The sequence below is a fragment of the Rhyacophila brunnea genome, unplaced genomic scaffold (assembly GCF_057557595.1).
Source record: "Rhyacophila brunnea isolate RB1 unplaced genomic scaffold, BYU_Rbru_1.0 scaffold_18, whole genome shotgun sequence".
In the NCBI taxonomy this organism is placed as follows: Eukaryota; Metazoa; Arthropoda; class Insecta; order Trichoptera; family Rhyacophilidae; genus Rhyacophila; species Rhyacophila brunnea.
In genome coordinates, this window is record NW_028232837.1 from 13,944,066 (window position 1) to 13,968,806 (window position 24,741).

The following is a 24,741-nucleotide window of genomic DNA, read 5'->3' on the forward strand; positions in this document are numbered from 1 at the left end:
GACAACCTGTTCGCGACATTTGCATATGGCCTCCGTGCCGAATTCATTAATGAAGATATTAGACCACGGAAAACCTGTGTTTTCTTTATTTTGTGTATATGTCTGTCTGTCAAATATATATGTACATTCATAGATAATAATAAAATACAGTTTAACTGTTTTTAGTTGCAATTATAGTGTGGTCGCTCACATTAAATAAAATATGTAACAGTTAGTTAAGTTATTGATAGAACTCGTACAAATAGTCTTGAATCATCGGCTATGTTCGACAATCTTCGGCTTTGGCGAGTAAACCGAAATTATGTGAGTGGAAAGGAAATATTCATACTTACAAAATAAAACGTATGAATGTAGTCACATGCAGTATAAAATAAAATACAATAATTAATTAGATAGGTACCTACAGTACATAATATGATATCACAATGTATCATTAAATAATACATAATAATATATTAAAACTGTGTATATCGGTATTTCTTGAACACAAAACCATAAAAGATTAAATTTCATAATATATTTCATTTGCACAATGATTAACGGCGTAGAAAAAACTTTGTAAGTGTATCTTTGACTTAAAAAAAAAAATTTTTAATGTTTTCTGATACATATTTATTATTTCATACAGTTGAAATTGTAAATTATCAAAATAATGTATCAAATTGCAAGTTTCGTATTTTCCCGTAAGGTGCCTCTGCTAGTATTTTGCTGGTATAAGCATCGCCCTTAATACAGTTGAAATTGTGAATTATCAAAAAAGGTCTCAAAATGCAAGCTTCGTATTTTTCCGCTAGGTGCCTCTGCTGGCATGCCCCTCCCTCTTAATAAATGCTATATGTCAATCATTCATTTTTAACTCCTTAAGAAAAACAGGATAAATTAATACTAAAATAACCATTATGATGTGATTTAAAGCTGATAGTTTGTACTTGTCTAATTCTCCTGGCAATTTACACGTGCTTTTATTTAATCTCACAAAATAACAATCTGTTAAAAAAAATCATTATGGTCGAGCCAACGGTAGTTGTTTCGCCGTCTGTCTCATTACGAAATTTCACGTAGGTAACTGCGGTTGGAATATATTATAATAATGTATGTATTAGGTATAATATATGTTTACAGAGGTATATGGTACTATTCTTGAGCCGGAAAAGTGTATACAATTAAATGTTTTATGAGAGATTCTTTTAAGGGCCAATATGTTGTGTGTTGGTAAAAAAAAAATGGGATATCATTGCGAGCTTGGCCTAATTAATATGTAGACTTTGCATACCATCTGAATACCTACATATTTTTTTTTACGAATTTAGTCGATTTTGTAAGAACAGTCAATCATAGCGCTTGGAATGAGGTGGTTATGGTGTCAAATCCCATTCAGTGTAAAAATACACATGTGTTAATGTATATGTGCATGGAAAATAATTGTCTTTTAAATTTTCAATATGTAATTCTAATAATTAGTACCTACTTATATTACTCTTCTCGCGGAGGTCGGTCACCATCAGGGCGATCCAGGAAACTCAGAAATAATGGGAACTGAAATACCTAACGGGTAAGGCGATAGCAGATAACCGATTCGAGTAAGGAAGAATCCGGGTTAAACTTACACACGTGTCAAGAATACGTTGTACGTCGAATAACTAACGAAAACTGCTCTCGGTTTATGGATTTACGCTCATTTAATGTTGGTGTATTACACACACTATTGCACGTGCATAATGCGTGCTTCATTTTCGTAGGACACTCACACATTCAAAAACCCTGCATCAACATGCGGCGTACTGAATATAGTTTATCGGTATTCTATTTATTATCTGTTCTGTGGGGCGATCTTAGCCTTATCAACTGATACCCTAAAGGCGGCTCTCGTGGTGCAGTGTGTAAGACACTGGACTTCTTTCCGGGAGCTCTGGGTTCGATTCCCCGTGAGTACACAATATGTATATTATTTTCTCAAAGCCTGGGTGATTGTGATTGTTAAAAATTACTTACAACGACCTTGTACGAAAAGGCAGGAACATGGTTATTAAATAATTTAAAAAAAATTGTTACCCGAAACAGTTCAATAGAGTTGCACTCGTACCCATCACGGAGGTTCTTAAGCCACGGAATGCGGCGTCGTCCTCTGCTACGCTTACTAATATATTATTATTACTTTGAACTAAAAACTGAACTATATTATATAATTAAAAAAATAATAGTCTAATATGATCGGTTGTCCTCTCTATAATATATCGCAATACGGTGTGAAGGCAAGGATATTCAAGGAATGAGCAAGAAAACAGATGAACGCTATTGAAATGTAGTGATTGATGAAGATGATCTTAATTTATAAGAAAACCATGCACACCAACGTTTGTTGTCATCAGTTGAAAATTTCTCTCTGGGGTGGACAAAACCGGTATAATTATTTAATATAAAAAAGTGGATTCAGTACAAAAATATGTTTTATTAAAATTATTAATACAGCAACGTTTTACGCCGTGTCATGACAAAATTCTTTTATGGTGTTACTCTCAATTCGTGGTGGATATGTTTTGTATTAAATAGAATAAAACACAATATATTATACCTAGTAGGCAATGTTCCCTGTAAGGTGTGCGCGCGCACACCTACCAAAATGTGTCCGCACACATGTTTTCATCGCCCGCACAAAAATATTGCAAAAGAAAGTTTCCTTTGCCAGATTTTAGTTTTGCTCGAATGCAAAATATAAAAAATGCTCAGATGCGTTGATGATCCGCACACACAATAGAAAAATTAGAGGGAACGTTGCTAGTAGGTTGGTACTAATTGCACTTAAAAAGGTCTCAAAAAATCTGCTTTATAAAAGTAGTGGGCTGGAGGAGGGGGGTGGGATGATGATATTTAAAAATTGCGACCCGGCGCTTTTTCATCTAGTTTGTTTACTTCCATTACGAAGTCTGACGCGGTGCAAACATGATTTAAAAAATAGAATAATCTGTTAGTTTGTGGTGATCTTCATATTATATTTGTATGCCACTCTTAATGCGGCCATTTAAAACAGGTACAGTGCTACCACTTCTGTTTTATGTTTCCCTAATTAGTTGTAAGCCTTCCGCCGTACAGGTAGTCGCCATGTAAACTGGATAACATGTCACAAGCATGTAACGTATGAGAGAAATGAACAGAGAACATTATACCTTATCAAGTGTAATATTTTGCTTTCACAGTGATTCTCAAACATTTTTAATCGTTGATAAATTTTGCTATAAACAAAACTCAAACTAATGATGTCAACTTCGACTTCAGTACAAACAGAACATTTAAAAATAATCAACGACGCTGAATCTTCTCGCAGATAGAAGCGTTTGTGATTTCCCTGTAACAATACTATTGTTAAAGTAATTTCCAGATTGATACAACTACCTACTTACTACTTTGGTACCTATGCAAAAAACAAGATGTACCTTAGACTATGTTACTAGGTTGTATGAAAATTAGAGCTCCCAGACGTCCTTTTTCCGTATTTCAAAATTTTAGGCCCATCTACACACAAGAAGAATTTTTCAACTTATTTAAAATGCTTGATTTTTGTAGGTGAATATTAGTTACAATAATTATTAAGGCTAGTTAGTATCAATCAGTAGCTTAGCGTGGAGGCAGGCTTTTATTATCCGATATAATTAGTGCACACTGAGTTAAGACAGTTAACTTATTGTAAACATCATTAGATAAATAATTACAAGATAAAAATAACTTTTTATATACAACGTTTTTGTATGCTCAATATGCTCAAACTTGTACTTGATATGAAGTAAATAAAAAACAAACAAACATAGAATACTGAAATGTCATTTTGATTTCCATAGTAACGCACGTATATATTAATAATTTAGTTGATAGGACCACCCCCTTAGCAATCAATAACAGTCTTTTACTTTTTACGGATTGTTCTGAAATAACTTTCCATACAAAATAGAATTAACTGAAAATGAATTCAATTATGCTTGAAGATGGCTAAAAGTATTAAAAGAATGCATTAGCATCGTGTTATGATATATTCTAAAAGTTTCAAATGTCTAGCTAGTCGGGAAGTTAGTTAAAAATCGATTGCAAGATTTTTACTGGACAAACAACCACCGGACAAACAAGAATACGAGCTAATAAAAACGTTGTAATATGGTAAACCACCGTTGATAGCCGTCGATAGCCGCCTTATGTATAGAATAGCTTCGCAGATTATACAATAATAGGTCTTAGTTTTGACTCATTCTGCAAAAGTATTTACTTTAATGTTTTTATTTTATAGAGATTTTTCATTTGGAGTAGGTACTGTATCGTGTATAACAATAATTTAAATATGTATTGAATTTTTTACGTGAGTCAAGGGTTTACTATCGCTGATCTATTTATATGTATGCAGATGTAATATGTTAACGGAAGAGTAGTAGATAACACATCGAAATTTGAGGGTCACAGATTCAAATCCCGCAAATTACTCAAACCAGTACATTGGTTTTTACAAAATCGTCATGATGTGTTTGAAATGCTACAGCACTTCTTTACTAAGGGTCGTATGCATGAGATTCCCAAATACTTTATGGGCTAAATACTGCTCATTTGTATGCATAAGTGCAAATGTAATCTGTTGGTTGGCAATGTTACGATGTGACGTCATAATGTGTCATGGCGTCCATATAATGGAAAACTTATAAAATTTCATTCCCCGATCATTAATTTAAAATTTTGAAATTATAAATGTGTCTGAAAGTGTGCGAACGGTAACATATAAATTTAATAATCATAAATGAATAATTATTATAAACTTTAAATATTTTATCAGTTATTTTATCACATTTATTTTATAATTCTACTGTACGAAAGGATAAAGTATTCCCGGTAAACATTTCCATTTGATGGCAATACATAGTTATATTATGACTAACTTCACTTCAATCACTTAAAATATTATGAGATGTCAAAACGGAATAAGAAATGAGAGACATTAAAATGGATTTAGTTTAGAATGTAATGTAATGATCTCTGTATAATATTATACAGATACAGCAGTAGGTACCTATCTTTGCGGTCGTTTAGCGTAGGTATTTTATCGTTATCTTACGTAAATCTATCTTATCCTACTATCTATCTATCTACCATCCTACTATCTAGATTATAGATTATGGATCAAAATTATACGTATTTTGTAAACAGTACGACTATGAACTGTTTTTATAGTTCGCAAATGTTTTACAGAGTCTACAAAATGAACGAGGGCCTCAAGCAAACGTTTGTTGTAATGAATGCATTATTAAAATGACATTTGAAAGTGACAGATGAAGCAGCCATTTTGAATGACGTGTGACGTCAGATTGCTTACGTCACAAACAGTGATATACGCTATATGGTGGAAAATCGGTTACATAGCTTATAAAGAATTTGGGAATCTCATACATACGGCCCTAAGTGCATCAGATGAGAAAACCTAGAATCTAGATTGTTTGGTAGGCGACGATCAGACGTATGATTTTTTGAAGTATTTTGCCTAAAATGGGCATTTATATGTGACGTATGTTTGCAATGCGTGTAGTCTGGACGAAATAAACATTTAAGTTAATTTCTTTGTTACGAAAATTGAAATCTCTACTACGTTGACAAACGCGTGTGTGACACGCCATTTTCGAAAAATAAGGTCGTTTTTAACATTTATAATAAAAACCAATTTAAAATAGCATCTGGGAACATTACTCTTTTTTGTGATTAGCTATAAATTATACGTCTGGGAAAATATATTTTGTAAACTGCCGTAGACGGCAAAACAAAAATTATAATTCAGTCAACCTTCTTATCACAGAATTTAAATCTCTTCATACTTTTTGTTGAAGCTTTAATATAATTATAAATATGGATGATGAATTTAATATTTATTTTTTAGTTTATGGCAGTGGCGAACAATGACTTTTGGAAAGAGGTAGGCTATGAATATTTGAAAAGAACTTGTCAGGTGTACTTACGGAAAATAAAATTATCATACGATATTACTACTATGAATAGGTAGGTACCTACATACATTGACACACTAATTTGATGAAATTTTAATAGCTTACTGACGACAGAAAATTAAGCGATGAGTTTCAATTACGTATTTTCTTTTCTTATTTATACACATCAAAAATCATTTGAAAAAAATATTTTTTACAACGTTTTTATTAGCTCGTATTCTTATTTGTCGTGTGGTTGTTTATCCAGTAAAAATCTTGCAATCGATTTTTAACTAACTTCCCGACTAGCTAGACATTTGAAACTTTTAGAATTTATCAGAACACGATGCCAATGCATTCTTTTAATACTTTTAGCTATCTTAAAGCAGAATTGAATTCATCTTCAGTTAATTCTGTTTCGTATGAAAAGTTATTTCGGAAGAAATCCGTAAAAAGTAAAGCTATTATTGGTTGCTAAATGGGTCCTAGCAACTAAATTATTAATATTAATATATACGTACGTTACTATGGAAATCAATATGACATTATTTCTATCAAATACATTTTTTTTATCGTTTAAGCTAGTCAAGTCAAGTTTATATGATTCAACAGAAAATTTAAAAACGTTGTATATAAAAAGTTCTTTTTATCTTGTAATTATTATATTTAAATGTGATGATGTAAATGCCATATAAATTATTTGTATAAATTATCTTATTATTAATTATGAATTTTGGATAAAGCTGCATTCATAATATTTTGCACAAAGGTTTTAGACTTGGCGATCGGAGCCTACCATATTGCATACAATGCAATAGACAGACTGAGATTACGAGACGTAAAGTTAATACAAAAATACATCACTATTCCTCGACGAATAATCCGAAAAATACGTTAAAGACACATGGCGCGCTTTAGTATATTTTTTAAACCTTTGACATATTGTTCTGTAATCTATTTTATTTATAATATATTAAGTGACATCCCTAGGCAAAATGCCGCCCCTGGGCAGCGCCAGAAAGCCGCCCCATTTTTTATACAGTATTTTTATCACCCTTTCATGACTCCAGTATAATAGAAATAAAAAGCGAATAAATATAATTAAGTTAGACACTTACCCAAATCATCAAAGTCTGATGTCGTATTTGGTTGATATTTCTGATTCATTTGGTTTGTACCATTTAGCAATATACAGATTTGTTATTTACACACCATTTTTACAAAGCTATTATTGTAGGTAGGTACAACATGTAAACAAAATATTTTTAGCTATTTCTATAAGTACCTATACCAAATCTCGATTTACCGCCACGGGACGTCACTGTAGATATACGACAGATGTAGGTAAATTAAATTATTTTTATAGAATATAAAATAATCAAGTGATATAAAGTCAATATGAAATTAAAAATATTTTTCTTAAGAAGGTAGGTTTTAAATAATCGCCTAGTATGGAGTCTTCGGCACTAGTGTATGGTAGTGTAAGTATCTGGCTTAATCGAATAAGACCAACAATTTACTTCATTATCTAGTTTATTTGTGTAGTTACTTAGGTGCCACTTAAGTGAAGTTAGTCGTTTAGTTAACACGGATAATGCAATGATTAGGTTCTGGTATGTAAAGCAGTGGTGTCTCTAGGCAAAGTGCCGCCCCTAGGCTGACTTAGAATGCCACCCTATTTCATTTTTAGTCTCCAAATTGAATGCATTTTCTTTGGGTACGTACCGATCTATTTTGTAAGTCGTCATGTACCTACTGTGGATTTAGAGTATTTCAACTAAACATAATATTCTCAAACAGCGGCGAGGCACTGACAGGTTAGGAAGCCTTCTCGTTATTTTTTCCCCTATGCAATAAACCGCCATTGTGTATTAATTACAATTTATTTTTTAATAATTTCGCTGTTTTTTTTTAAATTAACGGTGAGTTTATCTAAGACATGCCCGACGCATCGACCGAGGGATGGATTTTGGTCGATCGCACCATATCGTCGCTATAGGATTGGTTTCCCGAATATCCGTTTTTGTCGAAATCAACCTCTTAATGCAGAATGTTTTTTTGTATCTAATTGGACGAGAACCATCCCATTCTTTAAATTACTTTGTAATGGTAATGAATATATCAATCATATGCTGTAAAAATAACAATTTAAATATCTCCATGTATTTAAATATAGGATTATGAAATTTGTTTTTCGTCTCCTGAACATTTGGTCTATTCGGGAAACCAATTCTACAGCGACGATATGTCCATAAAAATTGAGTGTTCGAAAATCTGGACTTACACAATTGACCGTATAGTATTGAGATCAAAATAATGTCAAAATAAAGCCAATATACTTTAAATCACCATAAAAGTGTAATGCATATTTACATATGTGTGGTTAATTTATAACTAATAATATTAATTTATAACTAATATCTACATCATCCAGCACGCCTGAGCGACGTGTTCGGAATTTTGTACGTATGCAGTTGTCCGTATCCGTCCGTAACTGCATCCCTAAAATTTTCCAGACATGTGGCTTATGATCGTAGAAGGATGAATTAGGTACACGATTAGGAGATAGTCATCACACTTTTATACTAATTTAAATTACGTTGGTTTTATTTAGAGATGATTTAGATCTCTGTAGGTACTATACGGCCAACTATTTCCGGTCAATTCTACGCGTTGGACATGTACGAACCAGTAGCGTAGGGTGGAGGTAGGCTGTTAAGATCCACCATGAATAGTGCAAATTAAAGTTTGTTGGTTATACGTATTTGTTTTTATTGAACTAAGACTACAATTTACAGATGGCATTGGTTAGTTTTTAAAAACAAATAAACCCTGAATCAACCAAACCATAATAGTTTTGGTATACTTTAGACGATACGACAAAATTGTGCACACTTTTTCATTCTTTCACACATTTGTTTTCGTTGGATTAAGAATAAGGACATAAGTATTACACAATATATTGTTGATATATTTATTTTTAATTTATTAGGCCCTGCCTAAACTAAACTATAATTTATACAAAATATTATTCTATCTATAAAATATTCAATATTATATATGAGTTAATTGTATAATTTAAGATATTTTTTGACTATTATTTTTTTGGTCAAATTATTGTAGTCTTATTTCAATGAAAACAAATAGGTACAACTGACGAAGTTTAGTGTGCACTATTTATGGCTGATCTTAACAGCCTACCTTTACCCTTCGCCACTGAGATAAACACACCGTTAATAATAAAAAAATACAGAAAATTCATTAAAAAAAATTAATAGAACTATTAGGTATGAAATACAAACAAAAAATAAGTAGACGTGGTTTGTCTACTGACAGTAGTAATTGAAAGCGTATACAGAAACAAAAGATGATTTATTGATTATTTTGAACGCTAAATGTCTCGGCGTAACAGTTTCTACTTTGTCATGAAAAATCAATCACCGTGTTCACCATTAATTTGACAAATGTATTATTTAAAATTTCAAATACTGCTTCGGGCTACAGAGAAATTTTCGTTAACCATTAAAAGACTCCATCGAAATACAAACTCCATCAAATAATCTAGTAGATTGTATCAATATTAAAATACTAGAAAAAATACCACGTAGCAGTGGCACTTTGCCACTTGTCAACATTATTGTCTATTATATTCTACTATTTTTTGATATCATTACCAAAGCAATATAGGGTCACAATCAATATTCATAGCTAAAGAACGCATCGATTTTAATACAACACACAATACCTAAACCATGTTCGATCCTGAGAGGATCATATGGGCCTCCACAAAGTTGAGGTTGTATTAACAGATTTTTTTACGAGAAATGGATGTTAGCCACTTGCTCAACCTATTAGGTCCATACTCTGACTCAAACACAAATTGAAAAACATTATGTGTAGGTATTTGCCAGACCCAGGATTCGAACCTGGGACCCACGACGTTTGGCCATCGTGGGCGCATATAGTGTCTGTTCTGTTTATGCGATCGCACAACAAATACGCAAATTTTTTCGCATGAAAATTTACGTTTATCAGAGAGGGACAGCTTATCGTTAGACGAGCATATCTTTAGCAGGCAGAAAGCGATTGTGCGTGTGTATATATTTATATTATATATGATAGGTTGCGTTACAGCCAGAGTGACAAATACATATATGATGTAATCATTTTCGAAGTGTTAATATCACCATCTGCGTCTTTCAATGTTGTGCTCTAAGATTGTCCCAAAAGAAATTTCCCAAGACCTTGATTCCTATTTTCATGAAAAATACCTATACTACGTTCAATCCTCGATTCTTGTCGCTCGCGGTAAAATGACCGCAAACTTTTTGAAAGCTGAGAAATTTACCAAGTTGCAATGGCCGACCGGCCCAACAGACCAATCAGACGCAGACCAATCAGACCAACTTTAACCGACATATCGTAGAGTTATTTACTGCTTACAGCAGGGCTCGAAATGGACCGGAGCGCACCGGAGCTCCGTTCCGGTTCGTAAAATCGGTAAAATTATCGCTCCGTCTCGTAGAAAAAAATATTTGACCATCTGAGCTAGATAAGCCATATAATAGAAAATCTAACACACCTCTTTTTATAAAATTCACACAGTGCTTGATAACTTTCTAAATATCTTCAGAAACTTGTCGAGCGCTCCGGTTCGTAAACTTTTCCATTTCGAACGCTGGCTTACAGTAATTGGTAGAGATGAAAGTTTGACATTTTTGGTTTGGCATTTGCCCTCTAAAATCTGGCAAATGCTAATTTCTTTATGCTTTTGATGCGTGTTCTAGATATATCGGATGACTTGATTTTTTTCTAGTACCTATACATATTTATATATAGATACATAACTGGATAACTCTTAATACTTAAATTATCGACTTACCAACTTTTGGCTGCAACCCTACGATATGGCGAGTTTTAAATAAGAATATATTAATAATTTTATATATTCGGGGAAATGTCTGGAAAAGTACCGAAACGCGCTTGTCCTGGAAAAAAGTCAAGGGACGCCGATTTGACTCACTCTGACCACTACTATTGAATGTTTTTAAATAGTTTGTTTTATTTTTGGTACAGATTAAAAAAATATTTGCCGTTCGAAGGATGCATAAACTATTATAAAAATCTTACTCAAAGCAAATAATTATATAAATGGCATTTTAAAGGTTAAATTCATCATACAAGACATAAACGAGCATGAATGTAGTCGGTAGGTAGGTATATTATGTAAATTCAATAGGTATGTGGTTGCTATGGCAAGACACGAAAATATTTCAATAGGTTTTTTTAAGTTGCACGTTAATTTGTTTTTTCTCCAGCTACCGTCGAACCGACATACTATGAATATGTGGTTGGTAAAAACAAAAGTATTAAATAATTGTATTATTATGCCGCGTATAAAATATTGTGTCTATCAATATACGTCACGGCACGTCAGTCGCGGCACATTTAATTGGATTCCTTTCGTATTCAATTCAATCCAACATAGGTATAATGTATTACATATATTTAAAAGTAGATATACTTATACTGTTAAGGTTTCGACAGTGAACGGGTTAAGTTTATAATATATTATGTAGTTTTAGAAAATTTCAGGCGCGCACACAAGGGGAGATATTTCAGGCCCAGATCCCCCCAGGAACGAGAAAAATACAAATCATTATGATAATAGAATATTAGTTCTTCTTCTCTTTCGTCAGGAGTTCATGATTGAGGACCTTGTGTCCTGGATAATTTGGCTGTCGAACAGCTTTACCAACGGGTTGGCCCTCCTCCTCTGTGCATTATATGATACGCAAGGGTCAGTGGAAAAGTGGCACTATTGAATAGGTGCAACCACCTGGGGCATCATATTATGTTTGTTTTAATATTCCTACACGTCAATCTAAAAGATAAGAGAGGCGAACGATACAAACGGACACTAATGATCCTAATAATTATGACTTCTAAGCCACGAGCATTCGATAACCACTTGTGGTTATCAAATTGTATCACACATTGCTATATAGATGAGCATCCTAGTTTATAGTTAGAAGCCAGGTGATCATCGCAAGAATAAAAAAATCGGAGTGTCTGGGTATGTTGAATGTACCCAGAAAACTGCGAGGAAGGTGGTAGAGTTGGTGGAGTAAATTCCGAAGTGAATGGCACCTGCTATATTTTGTTAATCTCACCCCCTTCTGCCGCATTAAAAAATCAAAAATAAATTATTATGGATATGTTGTCAAAATGGACCCCCTCCACATCCTGGCCTGGAGACCCGCTTCAGGATGTGGGGGCCATGATTAAAACCTTTGAAAGCAGTAGCTGTTAGTTGAAAGTACTAGCATGGGCCGCATAAGTGTTTAAAAAATAATATGGGGCCATCCAAACTAGTCAGAGCTCAGACCTCCATATAACTATAACCACTAGTGTTTGAGAGTAGATTTCGTAGAAATTTTCTAATCCTCAGTAGATGATAATATATATTATGCTCATAACAATTTTGCATACAATTTGAGATACAAAAATAAAGGAGACAGCATTCACAAGTCTGCATAAGGGTGGCACTTTGGCTAGGGACATCACTGAGTGTATGAGGTAGAATCTTTGTATTACATCAATGACTGTAGCCAATAGTTAGTGTATTATTAATTATTGTCAATTAATAACTCGCTAATTATCAAGTGGGTAGGTATTACGAAAATGTATACGCGTGTCAATATCACGAAATTGGTAGCTAGGTATCTGCCACAATAATGATTAGATTTTTTAAATATAAAATTGCTAGTCTTCGCACTATGGCCAAGGTGATTTTTTCTAAAAATTTTAATTAAGTTTTTTTTATGAAAGATAGTGTTTAATTAATGAAGGTCATTAATTTGTGTAATAACACTGCCAGTTAGGAATATTTGACGCGAGATGAATGTTGAATGTATAGGTATCTATATATTATAACAGTGAAGGGGGACCTTTTTCTATATGACGTGTGTGACAAAGTAAATGGCAAATTTTTAAAACAAAAATTTTCAAATCCAAATTTTATTTTTACACAATGAATATAAATAACATTTTACCTAACCTCATCTAAAAAGACTAGGTATCGACTATTTTTTTGAAAATTTATTTATACAATACACACAATTTTTTATTTCTTTTTTACGGTTTAGTGCGTGATTTACGTAAATGGCATTAATTTATTTATTTGCGGTTTTAAATGGAGACGTTTAATTATTAACAGTCAAATGATTATCAAGACAATTTTTTACTTTAGATTCGATATGATCCATCGACGAAAATATTTGTTTATAAAAATCTCCAACATAAATGTCACGGATAGTTGAAGCTTTCGAAATATGGCTGTAGAGTGTATAGACGACCAGGTGACAAATGTTGAAGTTGAATGGGAAATGTAAGAGAAGTTTTGCGTAGTATCAAAACCAAGAAACTACAGTCTCGGCCACTTTATAAGAGGATTTAAGTACAGCATTGTACAACTTGTCATCCAAGAAAAGATCAACGGTAGACGTAGCATAGAACGACGCCGCATTTTTAGGCTTAAGAACCCCTGTAATTGGTACGAGTGCAGCTCCACTCAATTGTTCCGGATAGCAGAAGACAAAGCTAAGATCGTCCTGATGGTGGCACAATAAGAAGAAGAAACGTGTTATAAAAATATTATAAAAACGTAAAAAAAGTATAATTAAATGTGCCTATAATAGTATAAGTACGAGTACCTATAGTAAATAGTTCAATTCTTTTAAAAGTATGTCGGTACATTATACAATAATATTATTTCACCGTGTTACTCGACATTTCTAAAAATGAGAGAACTATTTTACAGCTCGACTGACTCCATTTTTAAGTTAATACAATTTAATATTGGTAATATAAGATCTTAAATTAGCGGTGATTGGAGGTTAAATTGGTAACTGGAAGGTATTTACTATTTTTGTTTCTCATTGAAATCTTTGGACGAATATTTAATATTTTCTTGTGTTTGTCAAAAACGGTTTACGGCTCATGGGTTTGCCATACCTGTGGTAAAATATATAAAACCCAGGTAGTGAAATTTTAATTTTACATTAATTCTACGTTAAATAAAGTTACAGAGTTAATTATTAAATATATATTACACTAAAGCTTAAATAACGAATATTAATACTAAGGAATAGATGTTTGGAATATATACGCAAGTAGATAATATATATAAATCTATAGGTACTATAATTTGAAGAATATATTTGGATGTTTGTATGTTTATACCGTCAATAATTTCTCTTTATAAAAATCCACACGCGCAGTCAGATTTCGACAAAATTTGAATAGTAGAAGGAGGCCGATGAGCCTGAGTGCGTGGTCGGGGTCTCGAATTTCATATTTAACCCGTTGCACCTCGTGGACAGTTTTACGGTTTTTGTGGAATAGGCCGCCGCGTACATGGCCTTAAAATGCGGAATTTAATGCTGCAATCCTCATTTTTATTAAAAATGTCGCTAGAATGTGTACATTTAAAAAATATTTGTGCTTATTTCAGCTCGATCGGAGGTCAAATGGCAATGTTAGATGCAAATAATTGTGTTATTACACGGACAATTAACCGTATATAGCGGCATCAAAAGTGGGGAGTAGTAAAAATCTATATATTATGGCACCAAATGGAAAAGCCACAAATATTGTATATCGAAAAACCCTGGAATGGTGGATTGGATATTTATATTATATAAAAAAGTCTTAAAATAATAAATTGAATATATAGATACTACTTTTTAATATATTTAAATGCAATAAAAATCTCTAATATTATACTTTTTTTTTACTTTTTTTAAATTCAATCCTTTGCACTATACGTATTAAATTTAGAATTTTTATTTTCAAATATTAAACCATTTCACTCCCGGACACCGCCGGGTGATACTGCTAGTTGTTTATATGCAAGTCTCCCTCACTATTCTGGAAAACTAAAATGAAACCTCATTTTAAAATGTCCTATTTGGCCCTAGGCTTTCCACCGATCCTTGCATTCCAACGTCCGCAATATATCGTCGCTATAGGATTTGTTTCCCGAATATCCATTTTAGTCGAAATCGACATTTTAATGCAGTTCGATTTCTTTTACCGAACTCTACCGAAATCATTTATAAAAACAATATATTTTTATCTAGAAATAGAGATATTTAAAAAAAAAAACCCGAATAGGCCATATTAAGCAACAATTATTCCGTGCTTTTCTCCCGAACGTCCAACTATCCGTTCCTGAATATCCAAGTTAATTTGTGTCAAAATATACCGCTGGCTGAGTTTTTATTTCCCGAATATCACTTAAGCCAATCAAACCGCGCTGATCTCGTGCATCTCGCTCCCACATTCACGCTGTCTAGCTCTAAAACAATCACGCCCGCAATCATACTTTTTGGCCCTCCGGATTCATCTTTCAAAGTTCGAGCTGTTAAGTATTGTTTTTAAAGTTACCATTGTTTTAATAGTGAGTTCAACAAATTTGAAGAGATAAATCATGGCTGATACGTCACCAGTTCGCCCTGAACTTACAACAGAGTTATGGAAGTGAGTATTTTAACCTAAATAACTGTATTTTGTATCGATGAATAGCGACAAAACCCAACGGTCATATGAATTATACAGCATTTCTACAGTGTGACCCGGTAACTACCGTAACGTAAAGAATTAATTATTATTTCTTCATCAAACATGGTTTGTCTTTATTTTACTTTTAACGTAGGTACCTATTTCTGTGAAAATAAAGACGGTGATATTATTTATTTTAGAATGCGTTAATAGTTAATTTAATTTATTATTTACGTTACCTAGTAATATTTTATTTAGTTAATATTATACACTTACGATATAATATGTACTAATCTAATATTATCAGCTAATGGTTAATAATTTATACATGCTCACATAGTTCTTATTCCTTACAATAATAAATATATAATATTTATTTGGTGGTTTGTAATAAAACTAACAAGTTCGATTGAAGACCATAATGACGCATTATTTTTCTGTCAATAAGAATATCATATAAAAATGTTACAATATGGAAAGAAAATATAGAAATTGATTGTATTAAAACTTAAATTTTACTTTGGTCCTAATCTCGAATTGTTTAATGAAATTTTGACTACGTCATTTTTAGGGTTTGTATTATATGAAAACAGCTTCCTTTTATTTAATTTGCTTATTTTATTTTGTGTTTTATTTAAATTTACCTTTTTCCAGTACCTTCAGAGACTGTATCTAGAAGCCCCGTCACCAAACCAAACCCAAGGCGAAGAGAATGAGATGTCCATAATATGTTCCTCTTCTCAAAATTCCTGTGGCGTTAAAAGAAAAATTAATCCAACGGAGTGGACACGAAATGTCCGGAAAAATAAAAGGGAACATGGCGAAGAATACGTCGATATTATGAAGAAAACACATCCAGCAAAAATTGTGAAAAGCACATGTTTCCCAACATGTCATCTAAAATGTATGAGTAAATTTACGGAAGACGAAAGAAAAATTATCCACTCTCAATTTTATAAGTTAAGTGATGATAAAAAAACCATTATTACAGCAAATATACAACGAGGTCAATACCAACAAGAAAACGGACAAAGAAAGAAACAAGTCGGAAACGCTTCTCATATACTTATTATTTTGAACTGCTTGCCGAAAAAATTAAGGTGTGCCAAAAATTTTTTTGCAGCACTTTAGACATCTGTGATAGTAGAGTGTATTATTTTCACGAGAAGGTGCAAAATAGTGTGACAAATGTGCCTAGAACCCCGACAAAAGGGAAATATGTGAAGAGGTGTACAAGCACTACTGATTTAGATATTGTCCGGTCTCACATTCAATCGTTTCCGGCTGTTGAATCGCACTACTGTCGGAAGAGCACAACCATGAAATATCTTGAAGCATCATTGAACGTACAGAAAATGTACGACTTGTATTTTTCACAAACGGAAAACCCGGTCAAAATAAACATTTACCGTGAAGTATTTAAACGAGATTTTAGCCTGGCATTTCAACATCCAAAAAAAGATCGGTGTGATTCGTGTGAAAAATTTAAATACCTGAAAAATCCAACTGCTGACGAAATTATGGACAACGACAAACATATCCAAAGAAAAGTTGAAGGCGCTGAAGAAAGAACCAAAGACAGAGGTATTATAATTAATACCAATGTTAATAATGTTACTCTTGTTTCTGCTGTGGTAACATTTGATTTACAAAATGTTTTTAGTTTGCCCAAAGCTAATGTTTCCAATTTTTATTATAGAAGCAAAATTAATATGTATAATTTAACCGGTCATTGCAATAGTCATATATATAACGCAATTTGGCACGAAGGATATAGTGGTCGCTCAGGTAACGATATTGCAAGTGCGCTTATTAAAATATTAAAAGCTATCGCTTCGGACAATCCGGATGTCCAACATTTAATATTATGGTCGGATAGTTGCGTCCCACAAAATAAAAACTCTTTCATGAGCACCGCCATAAAAAACTTTTTATTGAATCAGGAGATAAAAACAATTAAAGTCGTAGAGCAAAAATTTTCTGAGCCAGGTCATGGAAACATTCAAGAGATCGATTCAGCACACAGTGTCATAGAAAAATCATTAAGAAACATCGAAATATATAGCCCATTGGGATTAGTTCGCCAATTTTTAAAAATTCGTAGCGTTAAAAATAAATTTGTCGTATTACAAATGATGGCAGGTGATAGTCTTGATTATGGGAATGCAGCGGTAAAACTATTGTACGCACAAATTCCGTACACAAAAATTAAACATATTCGTTATAACCTCGACCAAATTGATTTAGTAGAATATAAAATATCATTTGCCTCAGATTTCATAACAGTTAATATTTATAAGAAAGTTAACCGTACACCGTCTAACAAGGAAATAAGTTTTCCTACAATTCGAAGGATGTCCACTAATATCACGAAATTGACCGAGAAAAAAGTGAAAGATTTGATAGCAATGTTTCCATACATGCCAGACATTGATGTCACATATTATAAAGCTATTTTAGGATTAAGCGATAAAGGACTTTTTCCTAATTCGATTTAGACAAATGTTTTTAGACCTAAGATTAGCATAGATCAACGTTACCAGGCGACATTTTTAATGATCCCGTCTATTAACCAAATACTCATTCACTTATTTTTATTAATTATGTACCGATATGTCTTTGTAAAATTTTATGCTTTTTGTAAAAAATGCTAAATGTAATCCTAGTGCATAAACTAAACGTTTTAAAACATGTTTATGACTACATTTTCTATGTGACTCCACTTGACCATAGTCTTTTTTTTTGTAATTTATTATAAGTAGACTTATTTGTATAAGTGTATTGCAATATTATAATGGGTAAAAAATGATTAATTTTAAATGATTTAAAAAATTTTGATTATTGTTTATGATTCAAATCTGTCAACGAATTTATTATAGGCACAAATTGTCCAAAACCGTTTACTTGTCGAAGTAAAAACTTTTATTTCTATGGATTGAGAACCTCTGAGTCGTGCGTAAATAATTTTTATCCATTGCATGTAATTTGCACTCATGTTTATGTGACATATTTATGTGGCGACTCAAGAGTCTAGACTCGGTATCAATGACTAATTCTGGCAAATATAACAAAAGATCATTGTTTAAATGTGGGTATTTGAAACAAGGTGTTAAGTTTCATGGTTAGTTTGAACCATATTTATTTTTCTATTTATATAATTATTATAATCTAAAATGTGTACTGTTAGTTTTCTTATTTTTTGTATGAATACTTATTTGACAAAGATTGGGGTGATCAAAATAAATTATCAACTAACTGTATGAAAATCGTATGTACGAGGGTGGGTCAATAAGTCCTTAGAAAAGCCGACAGGTGGCGCGACTAGTACTGTAAGCGGTTTGTTTTCATGCAGCGGCACTACCGATTCAGTATGCTGCGAAGTTTCAATCAGATTGGTCGGGTTGTTGTGTGTTTCTCGTACATTTAAAAAAAAAAAATTGCTTGTGGAAAATGGAAAAATGGAAAATGGAGAAAATTGAGTTTAGAGCTGTTATTAAACATTTTAATATAAAAGGGTTAACAGCAAAGGAAATAAAAAATGAGTTGGATTTAGTTCACGGCATATCTGCTCCTTCACTTGCAACTATTTATAACTGGTTAAATGAATTTAAACGTGGTCGTACATCAACAAAGGATGAACCACGCTCAGGACGTCCTGTAGAGGTGACTACACCAGAAATGGTCAATAAAATCCACGATATGGTGTTAAGTGACCGAAGATTAAAGTTGAGTGAGATAATTTAGGTTACAGGGATCTCAAAAGGTAGCGTCATTTCTATTTTACATGACAAATTGGGCATGAAAAATATTTTTGCAAGATGGGTGCCGCGTTTGCTCACAGTCGACAATAAACGCAATAGGGTGGTGGCCTCTAAAGCCCTGTTGTCGCTCATGCAACGCAATCCGGATGAATTTTTTCGTCGCTTTGTGACTGTAGATGAAACATGGATACACCATTATACTCCCGAGACGAAAGAACAGTCAAAGCAGTGGATTGCGAAGGCAAACCATGTCCAAAGAAGGCGAAAACCGTAAAATCAGCTGGTAAGGTTATGGCTACTGTATTTTGGGATGCACGTAAAATTATTTTCGTTGACTATTTGGAAAAAGGAAAAACAATAACAGGGGATTATTATGCATCTTTATTGGACCAGCTAAAAAACAAAATTGAAGAAAAACGGCCTCATTTAAACAGGAAAAAAATCTTCTTTCATCAGGACAATGCCCGTGTTCACACATGTTTACGATCAATGGCTAAAATTGAAGAATTGAAGTTCGAATTGGTTGACCACCCACCGTATTCGCCAGATTTAGCCCCCAGTGACTTTTTCCTTTTCCCAAACTTAAAAAAATGGCTAAGTGGACAACGTTTTTTTTCAAATGAAGAAGTCATCGATCGGACAAATGCTTATTTTGAGGACCTTCCGAAAACTTATTTTTCTGACGGTTTAAAAAAAATTGAGAAACGTCTAACCAAGTGTATTGAGCTCCAAGGAGATTATGTTGAGAAATAAAAAAAAAATACAAAAATAAAAACTGTTTTAATGCTTTTTTCTAAGGAATTATTGACCCACCCTCGTACCTACTCTTCGGAAACTATAAACCATAGTTTGAAAAACATTAAATCATTAATAAATACAAATATTTATTTAATTATCGATACATTTTTGACGAATCCTGAAAATTCCATGTCAATATGTCGACGCATTAAAGAGATATTGCGATTTTAATAAAAACGTCGATATTTTTCGCGACTGCAAAAAAGGTACCTACCAATTTATTGTTTTACCTAATCACGTAAGGTAAATAAAGTATTATAATTATATGTTGTATACGTACATAGATATATCTTGTTGTTTAAATAAACTATATTTTTATTGAAGAAATTTATTCGCTATCAATAAAAATGTTGTCTGAAGGTACATCAATTTCCTTTACACGTTTTGTCGCGACAGCTAATCGGTTTACACGATCTGGTTTCGGTGTAGCATGTTTTTTTTTAATATTTTAATCACTCAGGTACCTACGTGATAATATTGGAATATTATTTATATCATTGTGAAAAATTCTTCTGTCTAGAACCAATGATTTTTAATGCGCACTATGCGCTCGTCGAGAGTTTCAAAAACTATGAATGAAGTACAATGCACTTCAATTATCTTTGTTGGTTTCACTATTTTGCTATATTTTTTTCTGTTCACTTGTTTAACTATTTACTTTACTTATACATATTATTATTTTTGTTTACTGAACCCTCTCTATTTTATTCTGTATTGAATTTCTATTTCTCTATATCTGTAAGTATTAATTGTCGTATTTGTATTACATAATTGAAGAGGCCTTGTGCTTTCCAGTGTAAAGTAAATAATGTTGTTTAATAAAAAAAGGACTAAATACTTGTTTTTTTTATTTATACAAGAATTATGAAGTTTCAAAACTATGGCCCGCGCGACGAACGTAAGTTGCCACGCGGTTTTTCCCCTCTGTTTTCGATCGAGCAAGCGCAAGTGCCTAGCAGTTAGGGTTGCCAACTTTTCCTGTGACGATTACGGGACAAATATCTCAAAACTGAACATCACCATCAGTCAGCCATTACCTAATTTTCTGAGGAAACTTTTTATGTGCAACTTAATTACATATACCTATACAGAGCTTTTTTTAAACAAAGGTGCCGGAACTCACTTCTTGCCAAACTTCTTACCTTCTAAAGAAAATTACATTCAAATATAATTTAAAGCAACCTTTTCTATGCCAGGAAGCGCATAAAAAATTAAACAAACAAACAAATAGGTACACATAAACAACTAAAGTTGTAAAAAATAATATTGTAAAAACATATATTTGAATAAAAGTATGTGGTGCTTTCCATAGTCCCCATATCCTGAAGCGGGCCCCCAGTCCAGGATCTTTGGCGGACCCTTACCTATACACACATATTACACTAAGATTAAAGGCAGTGTGACCCTCTATAGTAGCGTTTTTCAAATGGTGTTCGAGGTAAAATTAAGGGTATTCAGTGTATCATAAACATTAACCAAAAAATGCAATTCCACAACATTTATTTTAAAATGTAAATACGCCTGAAGGAAAGAAGCTCCGCAAGCGATTTTTTTACGTTTAGAGCAAATTTGTGATGTGCGTTTATCTCACTTATCTGGGCGATCCCCCAGGCTAGAGCCCTGTCAGCCCTCTCGTTTTGGGGGCCATGGTATTTTCAAAGTTCAGTCCAATTCTCGTCTGGCAAATCGTCTCGATTCCTTTTCTTAGCGTTACGAGTCTATGGCCGAATGTCTTACACTGAGTAACCACCGATCAACGTATTTTGAAGGATCGAGAAGTGTCAAAGATGGTCAGGCGAGTTTGATAAACAAAACTGCCGAACCTTTTTTGGTCTTCAATAAAACTCTTATTGGGGTAAAAATTAGATTCATTTTCGAAAATTCACTTTCACGTTCACTTGAAGACATGGTAATATAACTCAAGGCATATATTAAACGCGATGGTTTTCCAGGATATATCTTTTCCTATGAGATGATGCAGGAAAATTAGCTTGTAGTATGTACCTAAGCGCGAACATTGTTTCACCTAATTGCTTTTGAAACATTAAAAATACCGTAAAAAATGTGCCTATAACGCATCGATGACAATTTTGATTTGTAATATATTTGGGAAAACGGATAATTGCTCCCATGTCAATTCAGAAAATTCTTTATTTTTCTTTAAAGAAAGACATTTTATTTTGTTAAAAATATTACTTTCGTTAAATAAATAATTTTCTTTCAAATATGTGATACATCTCGTAAGAAAACAATTAGCATCAGATATGAAATCATTCTTCTCGTTTTTTAGCAATTTATAAATTTCCGGGACAATTGAGTATTCATCCGGGATCTGGGACAGCGATTCCGATTCCGGGAAATTTCGGCCAATCCGGGATGGTTGGCAACCCTACTTGCAGTCCGGTAGTCCATGGGGCTCAAACCTTAGGCAAAATCCGCATGCGACGCCCTTTTGGGTAAGGCAATTATTATTTTTCATTTTTCAACGGCTCTTGGTTTTTTTAGTAAGTACTAATCACCGCTCATGGTTCTAATAAATATGCGATACAAAGATTGTCAGTGTTGCTCAACGATTATATTGCTCAAAATACTTGAAAGAAGATAGCATTTGCTGTAAACATAATGGTTGTGGTACTGAGAAGTAGGTGGGGAGCGGAATAAACGATAGACTCGTATGGTAGGTAATAGATAGGCAGATAATTATCAGCAGGTAATACGTCATTGCAAAACTAGGTAGGTAATAAATAATAAATTCAATATTTGCGGTAATGAGAGTAATAGCTAGGAAAATAATTTCACTAAACTATTATAATATAGCGAAATAGGGGTAATGCTGTGGTACCTATGCATCCCGGTGAAAAGCCTAAAACAATTGAAAATATACATTTTTAGTCGATGGATTATTTTATAACTAAGTATTTAATTATTTATTCCGAAATAAACCGAACATAGCGAATACCTTCATATAACATAATTAGGTATTTATATAAGTAGTAAAAGTAATTATTAACATTTATCGTGTAAATAAATATAACATTTGAGGTTCGTATTTTTTGACCACTCAGTACTCCGTCGGTCGTGCCGCATTACGCTACGGTCTTAAATCCCGAATATCCATGTTTTGTCCCGAATATCCGCTATTCTGAGAGAGCGCTAAAAATTTCCCGAATATCCAGAGTGAGTACTTGTAAATAAAACGCATTTTCTGTGAATTTAATGATTTATACCAGTATATTATTCTTGGAATCTATTTTTAGATAATGTCGCAATCATATAGTGTAGAAAGAATGATTGATACATCTACTGATATTAAAATATACGACAATGAAGTTTGTTTTTCGTCTCCTGTAAAATTGACATTTGGTCTATTCGGGAAACAAAACCTATAGCGACGATATGGCTGAATGTATTGAGAGCGTACGGTAGAGTAATAAAGAAAATTATATAAAATATACACAAATGAGTATAAAATACATAAACGTATAAATATTATACAATTAAATAAAAAAATATGATACTTAAATATATAAAAGATACAAATTATCATTAAATCTGACACAACAAAAACTACATTAAAATCAGCGTAGGTATAATGAAAAATAAGTTGAGTAGGGGTACAAAGAAAAAGCAGTGTTTGGTGCCTGAGTGGATATATTGAACATGGTAATAGAATAACTATTCGAAAGAGAAAGCAATCTTTAGCACTTAAAATACGTACCTGCTCATTATATCTGTAAGAATAGAGGGACACTTAGTGGTGTAAGGGCTTGCGCAGACAGAGCGCGGTCAGGCGGTCTGCGTTCCGCGTTCGGAGCTCGGCGTTCTTTGTACTGTATGGACTTCATACTGTATGGGTACACAGCCGGCGGTCAGACCGCGCCGGTCAATTGGAACGGTAGAGTTCTGGAGTTCTATGCCCGGAATTACAAAGAACGCCGTACCTCCCGTCCAGTCCCGTCATAGGAATTTGAGCAGTCACACAACATAGAGCGAAACCACACGGGGGAGTGAGTACGCAACAGCGGTGCTTTCTCACTTCCACTCGCAGTCGGAATATAGCGGTCTCGCATTATGCAGCGCTTGTGTCAGTACAACGTTTGTAAACAAATGGAACGCTTATTGTTGACCGCCACCTGTCTGCTGTCCCTGAACGTTAGCGGTCAACGGTCGGTTGAACGCAGAACTCCGACCGCTCTCTGTCTGCGCAAGCCCTAAAGACCCGGCGCACTAACTAATTTTAAAGCTACCTGCCTCCTACGATAAAAAAAATGTAATCGAATTTTTATTTTTCTAAAAAATCTTTATTAAAAATTTTCAAAAAAAAAAATATTTTAACTTCTATTAATGAAACAAGCTGTGACTTTAGCGTAGGAAAAAAAATATCACGTTCACGAAATCGACTATCAAATAATATGTAGGTATGTACCTATATAATATTTTTAAATTTCTGCCTTAATTTGCCACCTCTTAGCATTGTATGACCGGCCTACTCCCACTAATTTTAACATTATTGAATGATTCTGGTAAATTTAAATATATATTATTAAAAATAATATAATTTTGTGAGATATACGCATCTTCTTTTAAATTTTCATATGTATTACTATTACATTTTCTTTGAATAAAATAATTAACAACACAGAAATTTAATATAAAGCATAGTATAACTTAAT